Source organism: Hirundo rustica, chromosome 7, assembly GCF_015227805.2.
Source record: "Hirundo rustica isolate bHirRus1 chromosome 7, bHirRus1.pri.v3, whole genome shotgun sequence".
NCBI classification, from domain to species: domain Eukaryota; kingdom Metazoa; phylum Chordata; class Aves; order Passeriformes; family Hirundinidae; genus Hirundo; species Hirundo rustica.
In genome coordinates, this window is record NC_053456.1 from 31,102,133 (window position 1) to 31,124,319 (window position 22,187).

The window sequence follows — 22,187 nt, forward strand, 5'->3', positions numbered from 1 at the left end:
GATCAGCTTTCACTAGGAATTGCAGGTATCTCTCTTCACTGTCTCTTATACAAACATGCATAGTAAATTTCTAACAAATACTGTGATTGCTGCACTACTTTATAGAAGGAAAAAATTAATGACAATTTTTGCATTGGATTGAATCACCAAGTACTCAGACTTTTTAGGAAATATTTACATTAATAATCAGTCACAGTCAGAAAAGGGTAACAATGAAGTAGGTATCTCCCAGAGTGGTACCATGCTCTGTGGCACTGCTCAGTCAGAGCAATGACTCATTTTATGGCTTCCTCCCATCACAAGAGGTGTGAAAGCTATGACCACATTCATTCATTTGAAAGTATTCCCTTTCAACATTCTGATCTTTTGACAGTCCTAAAAAAATTGACTAACCTTACCAAAAGAAACTTGATAAGGATTGGTACTGCCAGAAAATTACATTCCTGAAGCAAGCAAAGAAGCATACTAACACTTCGTACTCATGGAAGTGGTGCCTCTGCCTTCTTTGAGCTAAATCCGAGGACATCACAGCCAGAGGAGTTTTGTGTAACGATTAAAGAAGTGACAGTGCTAGTCCAACATAACAAAGATGTCCAGCATACTTTTAAGGTTAATTCACTCAGTTCATGCCTTAAAATCTCTCCTGATTTGGGAACTTCATGTAAATTTTGTGCAAGGATCTCTAAACTGCATTGGTGAGTGAAAACGCTTAGTGGAAGTGAGTGGAAGATGAGCATTTGACATGACTGTCAATTGAAGGGGTAAAACTGACAGCCAGAAATTGATACCCTGATTTATGGTGACTGTCTTGCAGAGAATACAAAAAGGAACTTGAGACAGACTAGCCTTTGCTGGTCTCTTTGCTTCCATCAACACCAATAGTTTTGGTTCCCTAGAATCATGGTACCCCAGAGTCCAAGTTTTGGTGCACACAAGATAACTCCACTAAAGTGTAAAACATACCACAGGATGTGACTATAGAGGTTTTATGACAGCTGGAGTCTAGACTGGTTTGCTCCAAAATTAGGGTTACAAGACTTGAAACAAACCAAATGTTTGATGTGGTGGAATGCAGTAAACCCAAAGTGATTGCACCATCCCTTATTTATTGGCTTTCTCTAAACTAATAATACGCAATTAGTTGATTCTATAAACAATCACTAAGAGAGTACTTCATGTGAGGACAGCATTCATATATCATTTATGTATTATTAAGCCATTAATGGAAAAGACAACACTACTACTCTCTTGCAGCTGTTGGTGGATGCCACATCAACAAATACATGACTTAGGGTTCAGAGCATTAGAATATGTTTGTTCCAAAACAGGGAGAGGAGTGAGGCTGGATAACTTCTCATCATCATTAAGACAGCTGTACACTGCTGGGTAGCTGGAGCAGCTATGTATGAGCTCAAGCATCATTTTCTGAGAGAAAAACTTGGGCTACTGATCCACAAACCTATTTTCATACAACATCTTATATACACCTGACAAAGAGTAAGTCCCTTAATTATTTAGGCTACTGTCCATATTCCACAATCTTTTAGGGCTTCCTGTAGGTCTACCAATAAGTGTTTCTTGAACATTGGCAATGGGGTAGAGAAGGATACTGTTATGCAATTCAGAACAAAATGATAGACTGGAGCATTAACATGGATAAACCAAAGCCTCAACAGGATTCACAGAGATTATACATGTTGTATTTTTGGTAGTACTACTCATGTGATCATGGATAGCCGTTAATCAGGCTGCTGGGTCCTCACTGACACAAGAGTTATGTTATTTCTTCAGAAGCAAGTTTTCTGTGTGGTTAACATCTTAAAATAAAATTCTGGCACTGAAATGAAACCATGAAATGCTAATACTACTTAAACCAAGACTACTTCTTAAGGCCTGTTTACCATTTGCACCATTAAAGGCATTCTGCATTACCTGCAAGGGACAAAGAATACCTTGCCAATAACCATATCAAAGACAGAGAAAATCCTTCCTACAACAGGATCCAAAGAACCCCAGTGTACCAGGGTGGAATCTCTACACCATTCTTGAACATTATTAGAAAACTTTTTGATCAACTTCTGTTACCCTGGTTTTTCTGAGTTTTTTATAGCCTTTTAATTTTCATAAAATGGAGTCAGATCTTTTTAATTACTGTACAATATTAAGAGCAGTTCTACCTTTTTCCCCACAGATGTAACATAAACAAATCCTTTGTTTTTCATTCTCTGTCCTTTGTTTGCATATTTCTAACCTGAAAACAATTGTAACTGACAGTTGGCTTAGCCACTTGGCTGAAAGGTGAAAAACCCCAGAAGCCAATCTTCTGCTAGACCCACAAATGTATAAAAAGTAAGAAATAAAACAAAGAGGCTCTCTCTCCGCCCTGTCTCAGCCTTGAGCTGGACAGAGAAACCTCTGCTCTGCGAAACCTCTTGTCTGTGTGTGGCTGCTTTGTGTGTCTCGGTGACAAACTTCAGCACTGCAAACCACTGAAAATTAGATGTAATTTTTAATAAGTATTTTTTCAAATTATCTATGTGTAAGTATTCTAATGGCTTCAAGAGCATTAGTATTAATATCCGTCATGAAATAAACAGAAAATTTCTTTTAATGTCTATTTTTAAGCAGGCTGAGTTAAAAAAAATCCAGTATTTTCGAAGAACATCACATCTTATAACTTTTTCTTTGGATCTTGTATATCCTTCTGTATTTTTGCAGCATCACTTCTCTTTATATAAAACATACCAAGCAGTGAGAAGTTACCACCCTGGGTACAACATTTTGCCTTATACCTGTCAGATTCTATGCTTTCACAAATTCGTGATTCCTAAGCTTTGCATTAGAATTTTGTCAGCAGTTAAAACATACATATTCTATGCTGTGAGTTACTGTAGTGGAAGAATTCTTACTTTCACCACCAGTTCACCTAAGCAATTTCAGGGAAATGCACACATAAGGGGAGTCCAGATCACATCACATGTTCTAGCATGATAATACCTGGTCATGTATTCCTTATTACACACATGCTGACATTGATAAATGCTGAATAAGATAGATTAATGCTGGTTATGCTCTTATAGTGTGTGCCTACAATGAAGTAATCAAAATAAATTAGTTCCTCTTTTGATTTTTCTATGTTAACTTGCTGTTGTAATACCTTGAAAATCCTAGCATTTCATATTTTTAAAGTCTATAGACTTTAAAAATTCCACACAAATGGTATCTGCATGGAACAGGAAACATACATTTCAAATATCTGAATTAAGAGAAAATTTCAAAATGCAATCTTTTTCACAGCTTAAATTTAGTTTTGCTTAAAGAAAAAAAGTTAACTGTGAGAGCTTCTTTCCCAGTGTGAATGCACCATGAAACCAGGTACTGTAAAAAAAAAATAAAAAGGGGTTTTCTTCCATGATTTTTGAGACCAGTTTTGCTATTGAGATTATTTTGTCAGCTGTGAAGTTTTAAAGCCAGACAGCAAAACTCACAAGAACTGTGCTGAAGAAAGCTTGAGTCAGTTTTGTAAACAAATCCTTTGAACTAAAGAATTATTTATGACATGCTAATGTCAATTAAGTCAACAGTATTAAAGCCCTTGGAAGAGAAAAGCTGAATTTTGAAGTGGTGTGGTTGTCATATCTCCCTCCCCATCTGACTTGAGGAAGGGGGAAAGCATCTCAGTGAGGAGGGAGTGCAAATCAGAGCTGAAGACAATGGCATGAGGTGGCACAGAGCTGGCATTGAACATGATGGGAGATTGGCACCTGGCAGGGCAATGACCCAGACTGACTACTTATATTTTGGAGTTTCTGAGAGACAGTTTCCAAATTGTAAGAGAAATGCATCAGATCTTTATTAGAATGTCTTCATTTTTTATTTCTGTGGGCCCAGCTCAGATGGATTTATTCTGGATAAACAGCACTTGATGGCCCAAAGAATCTTTCTAAGAAATATTTGTAGCAGGATTTAGTACTACTCATCATGAATACAAAAGAAAGAGGAAGAAGAAAGAAAAAGTGACCTTGTGGAAGGTCTTTAATTCTCTGAGGTAAACATTATCATGTCAATTTTTAGACTGGGAAAAACAATATTTACACATGGCTGGTAGCTTTCTGAACAGACTTACTAGTTTCTCTGTCAGTTTTGAAGGCCATCTTGTGGCCATGGCATTTTATTGTTGGGCCTCAAAACTGTTTTGACAGAGGGACAAATTCTTATTTCTCAGTTCTGTCAGTTAATACTAATGTCATGGAAAACATCAGCACGGCCACATTAAAGTGAGGTAAAGAATCAAGCTTTATACCCCCACTCAAGAGGCACATTCATCCTGCTTATATTAAAATTAAAAAGATAGATTTATTTTTTAATAGTGATTTGATTATGCATAAGTGGAAGCCTTCAAAGCAGGAGGCATTCATCAGGAAGGATTCCCCCAACTGCTGGCTCCTTTGCAAAGCTTTTGTGCTAATCCCAGCACCCATTAAAGCAGCCCAGCACTGCTGGTTAATTGGGCATCGAGGTGTCCAGTGAGGCAATTTTCAGTAAATACGGTGAAATACCTTATGAATTGCCCTTGTCATATGAACTGCCTCAAGGAAGGACTTGTAGGACTTTATTCAAGTCCTCAGTGTCTCTTTTCCTGGGCTGCATACACAGCCCCACAGAAGCCAATGGGAATTTGCTCAGGTGGTGGTGAGGGGAGGGACAGGCACTAAAAATACTGAGGAGACAAGAAGAAAGTACTGAAAGGAGTGACACAGTATTGAGAAATGTGTGTCAGAACATGCCTAAAACAACAATGGAATGCAACAATCCTTATCCAGACTTCATGCAAAAGATTTTGAAGGATTTTAGACATATACTGAGATAAACCTTCCTCACAGAACCATCAAAATTTATTTTTTTTTACTGCAGGCACCCAAATGCACATTTTTAATCTAAGTACAACAATTTTTATTTTTTCCATACTGTGACAGATCTATTGTTTTCTTTCTAGATTCTTAGTTATAACTAACATAAAAATATTAATTTTATCTATTTTCCTATTTTAAACATTTTTTCACATACTAAATGAAACAATACATTGTCGAAGGTCCAGATTAAATCACCTGTAATGTCTCACTTTTTAAAATAAAAGCTGATCTTGACAAGAGAGAAATTTCAGCTTATTCAACGTAGCTTATTTACTTTTTGGAAACAACCGGTGTTGTAACCTTTTTCTGATTATGAGCCCCAAATTATTTTTCTGGTGACTAAAGAAAATGATACTATGAATCCTAAAAACCTCAAAGATTTCTAAAAGGATAATTTATTACTACATGCTATCACGCTTTAGTGTTACAGAATCTAGTACAGCAGGAGAGTGACTAAAGGGTCCCTGGTATTGCAATAAGACTAATATTGATACTATTGGCTGACTCTTTCAAAGTCAACTTTGAAACAAAAATAACTCTAGAAAATCATAAAAATTTATAATTTTGACAATTCTAACATAGAAATAGTATGCTTTTAGTTTGGGGATTGCTGAGAGAAGTTTAAAATTTAAGTCTGTCTTCCTCAGAGCTTAATGAAGCATGTATTATTTTGCAGTGACAACCTCTTCTTAGAAAGCTGGGTCTCACAGAAACCTGGCAAATCTCCTATGTCTGTACCCTCCTAGTGCCTCTACCCTCTTGCCAGAAGACTGGCTGTGTTTTGTCTACATCCACAGCAGCTCTGAGCCTGGCTTCTGCCACATCCTAAGAGAGATTCTATTTGCGTCCTCAAAAGTGAACCACAAACTTTGGGAAGCAGCAGCATCTCCAGAGTGGAACACATGAGAGGCACCTCTGACGAAACCGCATTGCAATACATTTATAATTTCACCAAGATTAATTGAAAATGGATGTTGGGTAGCAGAAAAAAGGGAGAAAAAAGTTCATTGTCACCTGGAAGTGATTTACAAGACTGTGCTGCACTTGGTAACAAAATCAAGATTTCCCAAACATGTAAACATCTCTCAGGGAGCTGCTGAAGTCATAGCTTCCATTTTTTCATTTTCTTTGGGCAGTCAGGAGAAGGAAAGCTGGTCATTGTTGGATCACCACAGAATAGGAATTGCTTTGTCTTGGCCACTGACCTGCTGTGCAGGTAACCTACAAACAGCTTTGAACAGGAGCTCTCCAGCATGCACAATTCTTCACTACACAGACAATTTCCCATTATTCAAGTTCCAGTGGTTTGCAAAACAGATTGTTCTCCCTTTGAAGTACAGTTTATAGCACACCTGTATTCCAAAAAACAAGATACGCCCAAGCAAGATGGAAGCTGCCAAAGGCAGCTTGTTGCTTGTTTATAGCTACAAGAAAAGTATTTCAGCATCAGAAGTAAAGGCAGAAGCTACATAATTCTGAACTGTCAGCAATATTTTTAGATTTTCCTCAGACTAACCCATTCCATACACTGTGTGGAAACAATTTTATTGCAACTGCACTAAGAAATCACTTTCATGAATTTCAACTGTTGCAAGAGTGAAAGAGATATTTTAACAGCTGCTTTACAGCTGGTCCTTAATATAGAGAATAGTGTTAAATAGAAGAGGGCATCTTTTTAGAAGATGAAGGTGGTGTGATCGTGACTATTGGAACATTGGTGTCTCTGACTTCTCTCTAAACAACAGTGTGAGAAACCATGCCTTTGTTATTTCTAATTTTGCTTGAAGTTTTAATTTGTTTTCACTTCTTTTTTTGTAATTTTTAGTTGTAAGACTGTAAGAAAGTAGCTATAATCTGAGTAAGATTGTTGAAACTTACAAAAAAAAAAAAAGTTTATTAGTGTATGCAAATGCCTTTGGGGAATACTCATGAGGAAAGAGTTCTGCAACACTTAATAAAGAAAAGCTGCAATTGCAGTGGAATTGATTGCTACAGTCTTCAAACCAGGATGCAAAGGACGATGGTTTTCAGCAATGTAGTTCTGGCAGTCAGGGAGAAGCATTTGTGAGACTGTGTGAAAATAGTCCTACCTCTTTCTCTAAAAACAACAATAAAAAGCCTACCCTGGCTACTCCATCTTTCATCCTTGTTGAAGAACTGGGGCCTTAAGTGCCCAGGTTTACCTACCAGGTGTTAAACCTAAAAACCACCACCAAGTTTCCACTTAGTAGAGGGTTTTTTTTCTGTCTTGCTGTACTGAATGTGATTGGGAAGGAGTTTGTCCTCTTCAGGACGATCTGTAGGGCAGTGGATTTGACTTCTGTGGCCAAACCAGTGTTGACAGCACACCAGTGTTTCAGTTACAGCTGAAGAGCCCTTGCACAGTTTTGCTGGGCCAGTGTGTAGGCTGAGGGTGAGCAAGAGTTTGGGAGGGGACACAGCTGGCACCACTCAGCCCAAAGGACCAAAGAGATTTTCCATCCCATATCACATCATGCTCAGCAATAACACCTCAGGGGGGAGGGGGAAGAGTTCTTCCAAAGTTACTGTTGCTGTCAGTGAGCTTTGCTCGTGCAATGCTGTGACAAATTCTTTGGACAGGTACACACTGTGTTCAGTCTCCTGTTCTACTACCCATTTCCTTTTGTGACTTCAACTGCATCACATAAGCAAAACTTTATTCACTTAAATGCAACACCGAATAGAAAAAAACCAAACCTATAATTAATGTAGCTAGACTGGCAAGGCACTTGAACATGCAGTAATTTCCATTTTCATATAATTACTTGCAATGAGGGAAACCCAAAGGAAATCTTCTGTCATCATATACAAAACACTTTTTCAATGTTGATGGTGCCTTGCTTTTCCTGGCTAAATTCATCCTGTCCTACTGTGATTGCTACATCAACACCCCCATGGAAGGTGTTCTAACTGCCTTCATTCTGATTAACCCCTCCAGCCTTACAGCATCCCCACCAGTCCTCACTGAACTTAAATCACACCTAACCCTACTGTGATAAAATAGATTTTCTCCTTTGAACTGCTATCCACGACTGCTTCGCAAGAAAGGGTATGGTGGAAAAAAGAGTGAGCTGCAGTGTAGATCTGTGAGTGGACAGCATGACATGCAGGTCCAGCTCTGCACATGGCTGGGCACAAGAGCCAGCAGCCACGACTCAAATTTACTTTGCTCTTAGGCAGCAAATGCCTCGGAAAGAGAGATTCCATTTAATGGCTTGCCCTCCTTTGTTAGCAGACAAGCTAGTAAGATTTTCTTTGGAAAGGTTTTGGCTAAGGGCACTAATATGAGACTGTTTTTAGAATATTTTTATAGGCACCCTACCAGGTAAATTATACAAGGAAAATCTCAATTGGTTTCATACAAACTCTGAACTTGAGCAGAAGAGCACATGATCTACTTAGCTATTCCAAATTACTTCCTAAATCAAGATTAAGGGCTAAGGATTATGATAATAGAGGATAAGCTACCCTCATAGAAAAGTCCCCTGTAAAAGGAAATCTATTCAAGCCTTCTATTAGGACCTGCAGGCCTGATTTAAGGTAGAGCTTTCAGATAAGCTGACTTTGGAAAAAGGTCCTACAGAGATTTAAGCATGGCCTGTTATTAGATGTGTCTGTTCTAAAAACTACTGATCATGGCTTGACTCAGTTTTATGCCATTTGAGAAGAAATAACCTGAGGCAGGAGAGATGCACCCCTAGGTTCTTTTCAACCTCAGATTCACTTTATGTTCTAGCTGCACTTCTTCTCAACAGCTTTGCACTGAGTCCACTACTAATAAAAACCCCTCCCAAAATTTTAAAGAACAGCACTGTCTATACCATGATTAAAATTTGGTATGGACAAGCTTTGTGCTATTCAGTGCATTTTCCAGGATTCACTTTTCCTTACATTTCCACACTATAATTTAAAGAAAAAAAAAAAAACAAAAACCAAAACAAACCCAACATAATCTGCATAACTGTCCATCAATGAACATGAAAATATTTTCAGTTCATACCTGAAGTCTTGTCACTGAAATCAAGAGACCTGTTAGGTTATCTAAACACGTAACATCTGGTATAGAATCACACCTAGTCCTTAAGGGATGACATATTTACTGCTTTTTGTGCAGTATCTTTCATTTTCTTTACATCGAGCAACTTTAAGAGAAATAATGAACAAATATACATAGTAAATACGATAGGAGAAAAGCTGAAGATAAAACTAGGACCCAGTTCTTTCCAAGAATATTTTAAATTACTGTTACCAGAGCATTTGGTATCCTAGAAAGCAAGAAATAGGAAGTGAGAGGTAATCCTTAGGAAGCTGTTTTCTCCCTGCTGTTTTGGGAGTTCCTAGGCACTAAAAACATTCATTTTGTTGAGCTCAACTATTTTCACTCAGGGTGCTACATTTTATAGCCCAAAGTAGGAGCTTCCAAAGGCACTCTGAGTTTTTCAGTTATTTTAGCATTGCAAACTATTTTTTGATAGCTTTGAGAGAAAGAATGAAGAGAGAATGGCAGGGAGCCTTTATTAAAACTATATTTTTGTCCTCCTCATTTTGTACTTTTTTTCACCTATTCAAGTACTCATGTAATATTTATGAGAACGTGCATATTTTTTCCTTTGGCACAGCTGGAAGTTTTTTGAATCTTTTTATCGCTTTTTAAATCAAAATCAGAGACTATATAAAAAATTAGTTACAAAGAACTTTATGAAGGATATTACCAAGTCAAGGAATTTTCACTGTGGGGTATCACAAACTTCTCACGTAGAAGCGTATGGCTATATCAGGATCTTGAATTAGCCCAAAACACAGGCCATAGTTCAATGAATTCTCAATCAGATGCAGCACTACAAATCAAAACTAAATCTAGAGAACAGCAGTGAGTGCCCACAGCTGACTTACAAGTGCAGGCGAGGCAAACACCTCTATTTGCCATGTAAGTGATTTAATCAGGACTGTGAGTTAATAAATCATTCTCTTTCAGCATAGCTGTACTTTGCATTCTCATAAAATACTGGTCATTTTTCTGGATGGTTCTAAGACATGCACAAGTGCAAGAATACAGAGAAGAAAACCTCAAGAATTCAAAATTATCACAGGAAAGAGGCAAGCACAGGTGTGAAAAGAATTGCTAGTCAGCTTTAAAACAGAAAAAAATGAATGTGTTTTACCAACTGAATCACCTAAGTGTCTATAACATGAAGTAATTCTTCCCAAGACCTTTGAATAGGATAGGGAACTGTAAACTGTAGGTTGATTGAAAATTCCTGGAAGAACTTAGCACTAATTTTATCCTGAAGATCTATGATACCTTTTCCTGGAACTTGCCACCTATAATTAAATCACTACGGATCATCTTGAAAACTTGAGCACACATCAATTAGCCTTTACTTTGTTGATATTTATTAGTTAAGCTGCTATATCCTCAGAGAATTCCATTTCAGAGGATGGGATAAGGAGAGAATGGTCAATGACAGGAAGCAACATGGAAAGCACTTGATAAGAACCTCAGCAGCCCAGAGCATATGGGTATTCTATAGTAATCTGGGAAGTCTTGCTAGAAGATTAAATTTATTGGTTTTTTACTTCAATTTTGGCAGAAGATGCAGAAGTTCCCCTTTGAATTCAGCATACAGGACTATTCACAGTCAGAGGTGGGTAGAGGAGTTAATTTGCTTGTGTGTATTGTTTGAGTAAATTACCTTTTGAGTGGTTTCTCACTTCTTTGAATGAAAACAAAGGCAGGCGCCAGCTCAGGTCACACCATTCAGTGCTCACTTCTCTGCTAATTCTGGAAGGACATGTGGCTCAGTTTGCTCTAGAGGTCCTTATGTTTTGGGTGAGGGTTTAGTTGAATATTCACACACTCTGATGGGTTGATTGTCTTGTAAGAATGCAATCTGCTGGCATTGTTTGGATTATTAATTTCCACATTTAAAATTTGTCGTTTGAAAGTTAGCAAGAATTTCCCGTAGAAAAACAGTGATCTCTCTTTATTTCCAGATCTTTTAGAATGTACTGGAATGTGTCGTTTGGCAGAGAAATCAGGCAACACGGGACAGGAGGGAAAAACAGTTCATTTTTAGTAAAACTGCTGATTTTGACAGATTTTAATTTCTCCTTTCTTGGGCAGGAAATATTTAATGAAACCAAGAAAAATGGCACTGAGGCGTTTGCTATCTAAAAATAATATTTTTTGTCCTCCTCTATCATCTTTGCTTACTTTGGATTGTTTTTTTTCTCACTGATTGGATTCCGTAAACAAGAAAATTCCATAAGCAAAAGAGGAGACGAGAGAATAACACAACTCCTCCTTCTCACTGAAACTTTTATTTTATTAAATTTATCTCTCTCACATCAGTTTGCTATGATGGAAACCTTTTTATTTTTGAGGGGTGGATGCAGGGCAAAAATCAGTATTTGTGTTGCTAACAGCTTTTCACACCTAAAGGAATCTGTGTCATCATAAGGACAAAGAAATGACCATCCAGATGTTGGAAGACATTCAGTTTGAAATTGTGTGGGATGATCAGAAATTAAACCCCACAGATTTTGGGACAAAGGAATGGAGGAGGGGGCAGTGTTCTAGTGATCACACACCTTGTTTGTTCTAGACTATAGTCACCTTATTCTACTAATGCATTACTGCAGCAACTAAGGTGACACAGACAGCATTAGAAACAGAAACCAATGGAGAAGACTCTGACACCTGGAAATTACTACTACTACTGCAAACAGAAATATTGAAATAAGGCCTAACCGCTTATGAAAGGTTTCACAGAATACCTGCAACTGCGTTGCAAGGTAAGTGCAGTGCAGCCACAGAAATACCGATCTTTTCCTACCTATTCATTCATTCCTTCCCTTAACTTAATTCCATTTATTCACTGGCTCTGAATAGCAGAATCTGCTGAAGCATGAAGCCTCAAAAAATATTTGGTATTGGTTTTCCCTCGCCCTGGAAAAATGCCGTCCTCTCATCCAGCAAAGCGGACTGAAGTGTGAAAACTGTACTTTTTCCATACCTAAATGTACTAGGATATTTTTCCTGCTGTGAAATAGCATCAGAAGAGCAATAGAATATTTCATATCCTGCAAATATTAAATATTGAAGAGGCTATGAAATGGATTTCTGGATTTGGATGAAGAAGAAAGCATAACTGTGGAACATACCACAGCATCAGTCAGAAAGATTTCTGTCTCCAGGGGATAATAAACTCACTGAAGTAGTGAAATAATCAAGTACTGGTTAAGTGGGAAATTAATGCACATAGAACCCCTTCCCCCACCATTGCCTTTAGTGAAAAAATGAGACAGTTTAGCTGAAACACATAGAAAATTAACTTCTGGTGGTGCAATGAAGCACATCCATGCCACGTTTATCCTAAAACCCAAATATTCTTAACAAGATTATGTACAGTTCAATACCTATTAGTAAGCCGATAAAAATTGATTTCTATGAGCTTGCTAGGAGTACCATGATTACGTGCTTCTCCCATAATGTTCCTTTTCTCTCTTCCATACTGTGGAGATCATTCACACTGCTTCCTCAAGATGCTCTAATATGCTCTGTATATTTTGTACTATGGGTTCAGTATTGCATTTTGGTCAGAACATACTCATGGCAACACTGCTCTTCTGACCATCCCATAAATTCGTTCAGAAATGGTCAAAGCTTTGTCAGGGCAAGAATCTGGTTTTCGGAAAAAGTTCAGTACTAAGCCAGTACTTGTTAAAAAGAAATAAGATTGAAAAAGAAAAAAAATTGGCTCCAGAAAGATGTACTAAGACTAAGTTTCCTGAGCTGCTGATTCATCTTGGTGGAGCTCCACGCATGTGTTTTGAGTTCCAAAAACATCTTCCCTGTGTATACAAGCCCTGGCCAAAGGCATTACAGAATCCAAATTTCAGCTGACAGCATCCAGAAATGTTTTGCAAGCTTGAAACTGTGCACTAAAGAAACAGCATTGCAAACTTGACACAGACTGTGTGCTGTGTCTACTATGCAAAGAGTGGTCTATGCTGTGGAAGCATAAGAAGGACTTTGTCTCACGCAGTTTTGTGCCACTTTGGGGCATCAAGACCACCTGCTCTAATAAGATTTTCCTGAAGCTGCCTCTGGAAAATTCTTGCAATATACCAGCGCTATGCCACAACGCTGGGGGCAAAGAAAGGCTTAGTATAGTGTGTTCAGACTGTCTGAAACTACCAGATGTTTTTTTGGAGAATGTTCTCTCTTATATATGCTAAAGCCAACATAAAGTTGTATCAATGTATGTGAAAGTAAAAGCAGAGCTCACCTAGGCCCAGCTCTAGGAACTGGCAGTGACTCCTTTAGGTTTCCTCTCCAAGCTTCTCTGGAATAACCAGGTATTTACTGCTGCCAAGATCTCAGCCCTGGTACCTCTTTTTCAACTGCTTTTTCAGTTCTGTAGATTGAGGAGCAACTTCACTTGAATGCACAACTGAATGAAACCAAGAGCACAGAAAACCAAAAACCCCCTGCAACACTGAAAATAAAGAGCATTTTTAAAGAAAAAGTTACATACTGGGATTTTCTCGCATAGGGACTTTGCACCGCTTGACCTTACACTGACTAATGCTACAGTAAGAAAAAAATAAATTACATTTGTGTAACCATGCCTTGGTGATGGAAAGAGGGAGTTTAGTAATGTCATGTATAGGAAAATACCCAGAGCACACCCAGTTATGTATTTGAGAGACAGGTTAGGTCACTGCAGTATTTAATGCTGTAAAAATCTCAAATTAACCCCACATTTTATTGACAACATTAAGCTGCAACATTCCTGCAGTAAAATAGTTTGGCTGTGATTAAAATGAACACTTCTAAATAGCATAGGCCATTATCTATAGGCCTTTTATAAAATGTCACAGTTTTCAGTGACTTTTTTGCTTGGTCAATAGATCTTTTGACTAACTTTTTTGTAAAAAAAGGTTTGCAACTGAAAAACAAGTGTGTCTCATTCTTAGAAGCAAAAATCACTTATTCCATTATCTAGGCTACAGGCTGGGGCCAGACTCAGAATATGTTTGCATTTGAATGACTGTACACATAAAAAGAGTTTCTGACAAGTCTGTCTGCCCAGCTCTCTTCCACAGCTAAGACACGCATTGAGAACAGCGTTTTGTAAGGGAAAACTAGGTACCAGCACTAAAGAGCAGCACAGCAAGTGAAGTAAGGACCTTCTATTCCATTGCTTCCTTCATCATCCCAGCACCAGGCTGTGGTTTTGGCATAGAGATGACTAAAGAGATGGAATATAAGGAGAGGGCATGGGAGGCTAGCTTTAGCAAAATATTCTTAATAGTCACAGGGAATCAAGAGATACCTACTAAACATTTATATTCACATCTGACTCAATTGATATCTTAGCATTTAATTATTTGATTAATTTTAGAAATGGTAATCTCTTCACATTCTGCCTTCTCATCTTAACCATAATTTTATCCTTCAGAATGGTTCAGTCACATCTGATGTGTTTCCACAACATCAAACTACATTCATGTGGAGTACAGAACATTTTCATCCTAAAATCTAAGTGCTATATGCTGGCAGTCTGTGAGCTGAACCAAGAGCAGGGAAACTTACGTGGGGATAACTGCACTGCAGTGGACATATGCACGACTTTTCACAATTTAAAAAGATGATTCAAAATAAACCCCTGAGCAACCAACTCCCCATCCCCCAAAACCCCCAAAACAATGACAAAAAACCCTATGTGTATTAAAGTTGTATTCTTCCCCAGTTCTTATATTTTACAAAAAGACCCCAGAGTAGTAAAATCCATATGCCACACAACACGTGGCAAATCACTGTAAAGTGTTCAGTAGTCTCCTGTTTGTTTTCCTTCAATCTTTTATCAAGCTCTTCCCAAGATGTCATACCAGATACACAAATTCTTTTCCTTATATTCTAATGAACTGATGTTTCAGGAACAGGACAGCCCTACAGCACCTTATATAGCTTATAGAACAATTCCGACCTCTGATTGGATACAAATTGACTTTTTTTGCATATTCTGTTACTCTCTGGCAGACTGTCCTCCTGAAATAAGATATGCCATTCCTGTTCATAGTTATCATGCACCCATGCATGATTAGGTCTAAACCAACCATTTAATTTCTCAGTCTGAAACAACACAGAAATACAGAGTAGAAAGGAAAAAAAATCAGCAATTTTATTTTGCCTTCCAATTTTTTCCAAGCAAAAATCAAAATTTTCTACTCTAAATGCAACCCTTTTAACAGCTGAACTAAAGGGATAACCTTATATAACTAATTTTTGAATGTTACCTTTCACAGATATCAAAACTGCAGACCACAGTTTTGCCACAGATTAACTTGAGTTTATAAATAAATTTAGGGATATTAAAACAAAATTTACATTTTTTCAGTCTAGTTTTTCCAAGTCATATATGCAATCTATGACTTAGTTTTGGCATTCCCTCTTTAATGCAACTAATTCAGCCAGAATGTTACGTGAACATAGTTTTTTAAATTTAATTTCTCCCAGCTAAAGAAACTGCATTTTTTTTGGTGCAAGTTCTTTTAAAATTTTTTTTTGGCTGCATTATTCTCACTATACCTAAGAATACTTCATTCCTTGGATTGCCTACATATAACCTTCTGTCCCTTGGCTATTTTCCTTGTTAGGAAATACCTTGAAAAGACATCTGTGCTCATGGCACTTGCATTAGACATCTGATCCATAAGAATAAATTCAGATTTTGCAGCTTCTTAGCAGATGATGGTAACAGTGTTATCTTTTTTTCTTTATTGCAGCAGACAAAATTATTATTATTTTAGTGTTGCCGCCAACAGACAGAAAAAATCCTGCTCCTGAAAGATGTGAATTTATAGTTGTTTTAAAGAGAAAAGAAGTCTACTTTTCACTCCTCTGCATTTTCAGTTGCCGTATTTCTGCGGTGTGGAGACTGGAAATCTTCCTTTCTAAAGCAGAACAGAGTAACAGTCAAAAAATTTACTATGCCAGCAAGACAGTTCTCAGTGTGATGTTTAACTCATGCCTAAACACCAACAGACAAAACCAGCATTTGCAAGAGTCTACCATGAGCTGGATGTAACCTATACCCTCAAGTGAGTTTTTCCCCTGCTGAAGAAACACAGACAGGCAGGGTATTGCTACACAGAGCAATTTCTTTAGCAAAAATGCACATCTGGAGTAAAAGTTTGTTTCATCTCACTTTAAAAAAACCCCAAACCACACTGTATCCCACTCCCATGCTTTAATTTTTTTTTAGTGTTGCAGGAAAAGAATGGAAATGCATAAAATATGCTTTTAATTAATAGTGCTCTATGCCTGTTTCTCAAGTGACAGAAGGGTTTCACTGAAAGGTGAAGAGCAAATGACACTACATCTAGGTCTTGTTATGAAATATGATATAAGGAATTATGTAAAACAGACTTGGCATGATACAGAAGAAAAAGATGCAGATTTATATATCACTGCTTATTGTATATAATAAAGAAGAGGGAGATTTTAATTAAAAATAGAGACTACACTATTGCTGTCAAATAATTCACAGAAAATTGAAGCCCAAATTATTTGGTACTTTGCTAAAAGAATATTGTGGAAAAATAAGTTCAGTGTCGTTTACCAAAAGTAAGTGTCTCAAACTCCTAGAGTACTTAATGCAAGGACAGATAATTCATGCATCTGGATGAGGTATTATATTAATCTAATCTCATCTGGCCTAGAAATTGAATTACCTCATTTCTTGGAGATCTACAGCATACTGGAGGTCAAGGACAGGCAGAGTTTTTGACCTGGCTTGTTGCAAGGTTATGTAAAAGATTGACACTAGGTTTAGACTCCACTGAAAAAGCGTATTTACCAACAAAGTCTTAAATAAAAGAAAAAACCCTGAAATACAAAACTGCCCACAGCAATGATCTTTAGAAGCTGATCACCTGAACACTGCCTTAAGAGTACACCATATATTTTTTCAAAATACTATTGCTTAAAATATTAATTTTATTTAACATTCTCTAACGGTGTTGGGAGGCAGCCTAACACTGGTTCATAAATGTGCTGGGAAACAAATACAAGGCCCCTAAACCAACTAGTACAGCAGCACCATTTGGACCCTGGCTTACTCAACTGCTTCAGTTGCAGGTAAGAGTCAAATTTCCTGCAGGTTTATGTCACTGTTAGTGAAGGAGGTTGGACATTGAGAAGAATTTCTTTACTGAAGGAGTGATTAAACATTGGAATGGGTTGCACAGGGAGGTGGTGGATTCACTGTCCCTAGAGGTGGTTAAGGAAAGCTTGAGTGTGGCATTGAGTGCCATGGTCAGGTTGACAAGGTTAGGACTGGTAAGAAGTTGGAGTCAGTGATCTCAGAGGTATTTTACAGCCTAATTGGTTCTGTGATGCAGTGAGAAAAGCGGAATTTCCTAGGAATGGACTACCAGGTAAAGATCCTCCAAACTGCAATAGGATTGTGTGACTTGGTTGATTTGCAGAGAGCTAGGTATAGAAATGCTGGGCCAGAGGACTTGGCTGTGAAACTTTTGAACTCCACATACAATTCCAGAAGAGCATATTTGAAAAGCTTCTTCCATAGCCTTCTCTTTTTCATATTAGGTTGGTTTTCTCTGGTACACATTATATTTAAAACCCAAACAAATAAAACTTTTGCTGTGTGTTTGGGAGGGAGCGGCTGCGGCAAAGTGGTTTGTAGCTATAAGAGAGCAATAAATACCACGGTGTGGCCAAACACTGCCATAATGAGGACACAAACAAGCCCCTGGATTCAAAGGCTTCTATAAGCACAACAATCTGCAGCATGTCCAGAGTGTGAACAAGTCAGCACTACAGCAGATCTGAGTGGGAAGCATATTCCTCTGACAGGGACCTTGGTGGACACCCCCATGAAAGGTCTACTGACAGCCATATGATTTTATACAGGAGGTCTGCCTCGGAATTAGAGAGCAGAGGGCTCTGTGCAAAGAGCAAACTGCATAACAAAGAAAATGGTGACTCAGATATGCCAGAACTAAATAATTTATGGTTATAGATGAAAAATAAATTGAGCGTCTCTTTGCAAATACAGCAGACCATAGCACTTTACTCCCCCAAAGAACATATGGCCAAATGACTTCTGAAAATGACTCTCATCAAAGATGCAAAAGGGATTATTTCCAGCACACCACATGATCCCAATGGCTGACGTGAGGAAAAAGAAATCCACTAGATAGGAATTTCTAGGAACATCCCATCTGTGTCTTCTCTGATATACTGGATAATACTTTTCTAACCCTCAGCTATGCCAGTTTATTCTCTCCAGGGGTTTCCAAAATAAACAATGCATTTCTCTGAATATGTGCTTCAAAGCATACTGATCGGTTGCCATAATTTTTAAGTCGGTGTGAACAGACCAGAAGCAGGTAATCTCTGGAGAAATACAGAAAAGTTTACAGAAATATTTGCAAAGTCTTGAGGCATAACTCCTAACATGAATGTAGATTACATAGACAGCATTCCCATGAAAACACAGCTCAAGCAAAGCTCTTCTAGTTTGGGCTCATGGATTAAAAGCAGGGTGTGAACCACTTCATATTCCTGAACCACCAAAATCCCTCCCTCCCCATATAAGCCTTCTAAATTTATCTGGAAGGCAGATATTTTTCAACATTTAGTGTTCCATGAAAAAAAGGAATCTGAGGCTGGAGTAAATACATACACTGTAAAGAGATTCTGGCAATCTTTCTACTGTCTGGGTCTTGTTAAACTCCTACTGACAGTTGTACTTGCATTGTGCAAAGGAACAGAAAAGGTCAGGTGCATTCTTAAACAAAAGCAATGCCAAGGTTTCTTTTAGATAAATTTATGGTCAACTGTTTACGCATATAATTCATTTGCTGAGCTTTTTCTCAGAATTGTTGAAATTAAATGTCAGTTATATAAATTATGCAAAAACATTGTTTGTGTGTATACAGCAGAGGATTCAGACAAATAATGCTCAGTGCCACAAAGGCATTCCTCAGACTCAGTACACTGAAGATTTTAAAGGACAAGATTATCTATGTTCTCAACTTTTTTTTGACAAGCGGCACCTATAAAATGCAGGTGGTTTTTTTTTTTGTTTTTTTTTTTTTTTTTTTTTTTTTTTTTGTGTGTGTGTGTGTGTGTGTGTGTAAAAATTACTAGGTATTATGCTTAGACTTCTAGTATTCTTACTAGAAGCATACTGCAAAGAGGTTCTAAAGCTTTTTTCTATTTTCCAGATTAAAACAACTTTGATCATACAAACAGAGAATCATTTAGGTTAGAAAAGACCTACTGAATCATCAAATCCAAGTGATAACCCAGCACTGCCAAATCCACCACTAAAACACGTCCCTTAGTGCCACAGCTACATGTCTTTTAAATACCTCCAGGGATTGTGACCCCACCACTGCCCTGGGCAGCCTGTTGCAATATTTGACAACACTTTTGGCAAAGCAGTCTCAATATCCAGTCTAAACCCACCCTGGCAAAACCTGAGGCCATTTACTCTGGGCCTGTCACTTCTTACATGGGAGGAGAGATCAATCCCCACCTGCCTACATCCTGCTTTCCACATGTTCTTGTACCATCATCACCGAGGGAAAAGTGTCCTCTTAACAGCTGGCAACGGCAGAAGCCTTATCAGGGAATCAAAGAATGTTTTGGGTTGGAAGGGAGATTAAAGACCCAAATCCCTGCCATGGGCACAGACCCCTTGTACTAAATGAGGTGGCTCAGAGCCCTGTCCAGCCTGTCCTTGAACACTTAGACGGAGCACCCACGGCTTCCCTGGTCAACTGCTGTGTAACACTCATGGGGAAGAACACTGCCTTCTCCATCTTCAACTTTGTAGCTGAAACAAACCCAGGACTTCTAGCCTATCCCATCCCCACTGATATCCTGAAACCCTTCCCTGCATTGGCTGCATCTTTAAGGTTTTTAAATGGTACTGTGGGACCAGCGTTCTGAGTCATTTTCAGAAGTGCTTTGTGCAGCACCCCTGGCGCTGCTCAGCCGAGCCCCGGCGGTCACCGCCGCCCTCACGGCGGGGCTGCGGGAGCCGTGCATGACGCGCCCCGGGGATGATGCTGCCGGGGGAAAGCGTGGCCTCCTCCTTCATCCCTTGTTTTCCCCCGGCTTCCCTTGTCTCATCCGGGACAACCATTGCCCTCTGCCTCGCCGAGAGGAGCCGCGCACGGCCCGCGGGGTCCCGAACCGGGGCACTGCCGCGGCCGCTGGGCCCTGGGGAGCGCCGGCGGAGGGAAAATCGAGATGTCAGAAGTGTTTTCCGACCGAAATAATTGTGTGAAAACGGAACCTCCCGAGCCCAGCACGGAGTGCTGAGGGGTGTGCCCAGGGAAGTGGGACTACAGGAAAAGGAGAGAGATTACTGGAACTGCACCTGCCTTCCCTGAGATGGGTGTGTCGGGCAGAGTGTGAGAGAAGCGTGGTCAATTCATGCACATAAATCCACGGGAATTCATCCCAGGGTAGACGAAGAGCTGCCCGGTACCACTGTACACCCCTTTGAAATTACTTTCAAAGATCTTGGGGTTGTAAAGAACTCCCCGTTGATGGGAAGCTGGCTAATGTTATCTTGCTTTTCAATAAGAGCAAGAAGGATGATCCTGTAACCACAGGCCTGCCAGTCTCACTTCAGTCCCAGGTAAAATTATGGAGAAGGTTGTTTTGGGAGTTATTGGAAAACCACTTGGAAATCATTGATCATAGCACAAGTTCATGAGGGTGTTTTACAAACTTAATTTCCTTTTATTACAAGTTCACCCATTTAGTTGGCTGAGGGAAACCAGAAGATGTGGTGGGTTAGGGATTTTAGCAAAGCATTTGGTACTGTCTCACAACACCCTCCGGTTAACCCTTCCAGCTCACAGCTAGAGATGCTCGTGGTGTGTTTGCTGAGCAGCTGACACAGGGGTCACGTCATTAATGGGGTTATACCAGTCACCAGTGGGCCTTCCCAGGGATCCATCCCACAGCCAGTGCTCTTTAACACTTTTATAGGTGATCTGGATGCAGATATCTAATATGCATTAAGTAAATTTGCTGATGCTACCAAATTAGGAGGAGCTGTGAGCGTTCTTAGAGGTAGAAAGGCCCTACAGAGGGACCTGGATAGGCTAGAGAGCTGGGCAGCCAGCGGCCATGGGAAATTTAACAAAAGAAGTGCCAGATTCTCCACCTGGGACAGGGAGTGCCGGTTTTACTGACGCAGTGGGAACAAGATGGTGGAGAACAGTCCTGTGGAAAGAGATCCAGCAGTTTGGGCTGGTGAAAACTGAGCTCTGAATCACGGCACTGAGATCTATACATGTTGTCCCAGCAACTTAGTAGCAGCAAAGTATATGTGTGATTTTTTTTCCACTTCGTTTAGTGGAAGTTCCATTACTGAGTTCAGTGAATCCATAGACTGCACCTTTAAGCATGTATTCCGCCTAAAAGTCCGCACTGGATCACAAACTCCATAAAAGCATCTGAAATGGTGGGCACTGTACCACAAACACAGCTTGCTCTGGGTGTTGCAAATCACCACTGCCTGGTCTTGTACAATCAGCTCTTGTCTAAATAGGAGCACTTACAAACTGCAGGTGAACTGAGAAGTGCTCAAAGTTAAATAAGCGTGGTTTAAGTCTGTGCAGCTCCACTGTGGAGGCAGTTCTGAAGTTACGCAGTCTCCAGTCTCTGTTAGCTGAAGGACCATAAGCCAGAGCAAATTTATGTCAGCATGCACTTTTGGTCACAGCCCCACATGTTTAGAAGTAAAGAAAGGGAAAAAAAAGTACTTGTTTAAAAAAAAAAAAAAAAAAAAAAAAAATCAGTCTCTTGGGATATCTGCTTAGCCATAATGCAGAACAGACTCTTGATTTAACAGATTACCCTGAACAACCTAACAAGACATTAGTTTCTCAAAATAAAAATGTCAAATCTGTTTCTGTAAAAAACGTTTGGCTTTTTTTCCTCCTGCCGAACAGAGGTGGTTTGAATCAATTGCGTTTAAATACTGACATGTGAGCAGAAGAATAAAAGGGGTTCTAGAGGAGTTGATCGCTCTCCTTTTATACATATAAAACTAAACCACAATATATATATATTATATATATTTATATATAACTAAACTAACTTTTATATATATAAACAAATAACCAAACCCACAATAAACTGCTAACTGGGATGGATGACTAAGATTATGAATAAATTTTAAATTTTAGGGT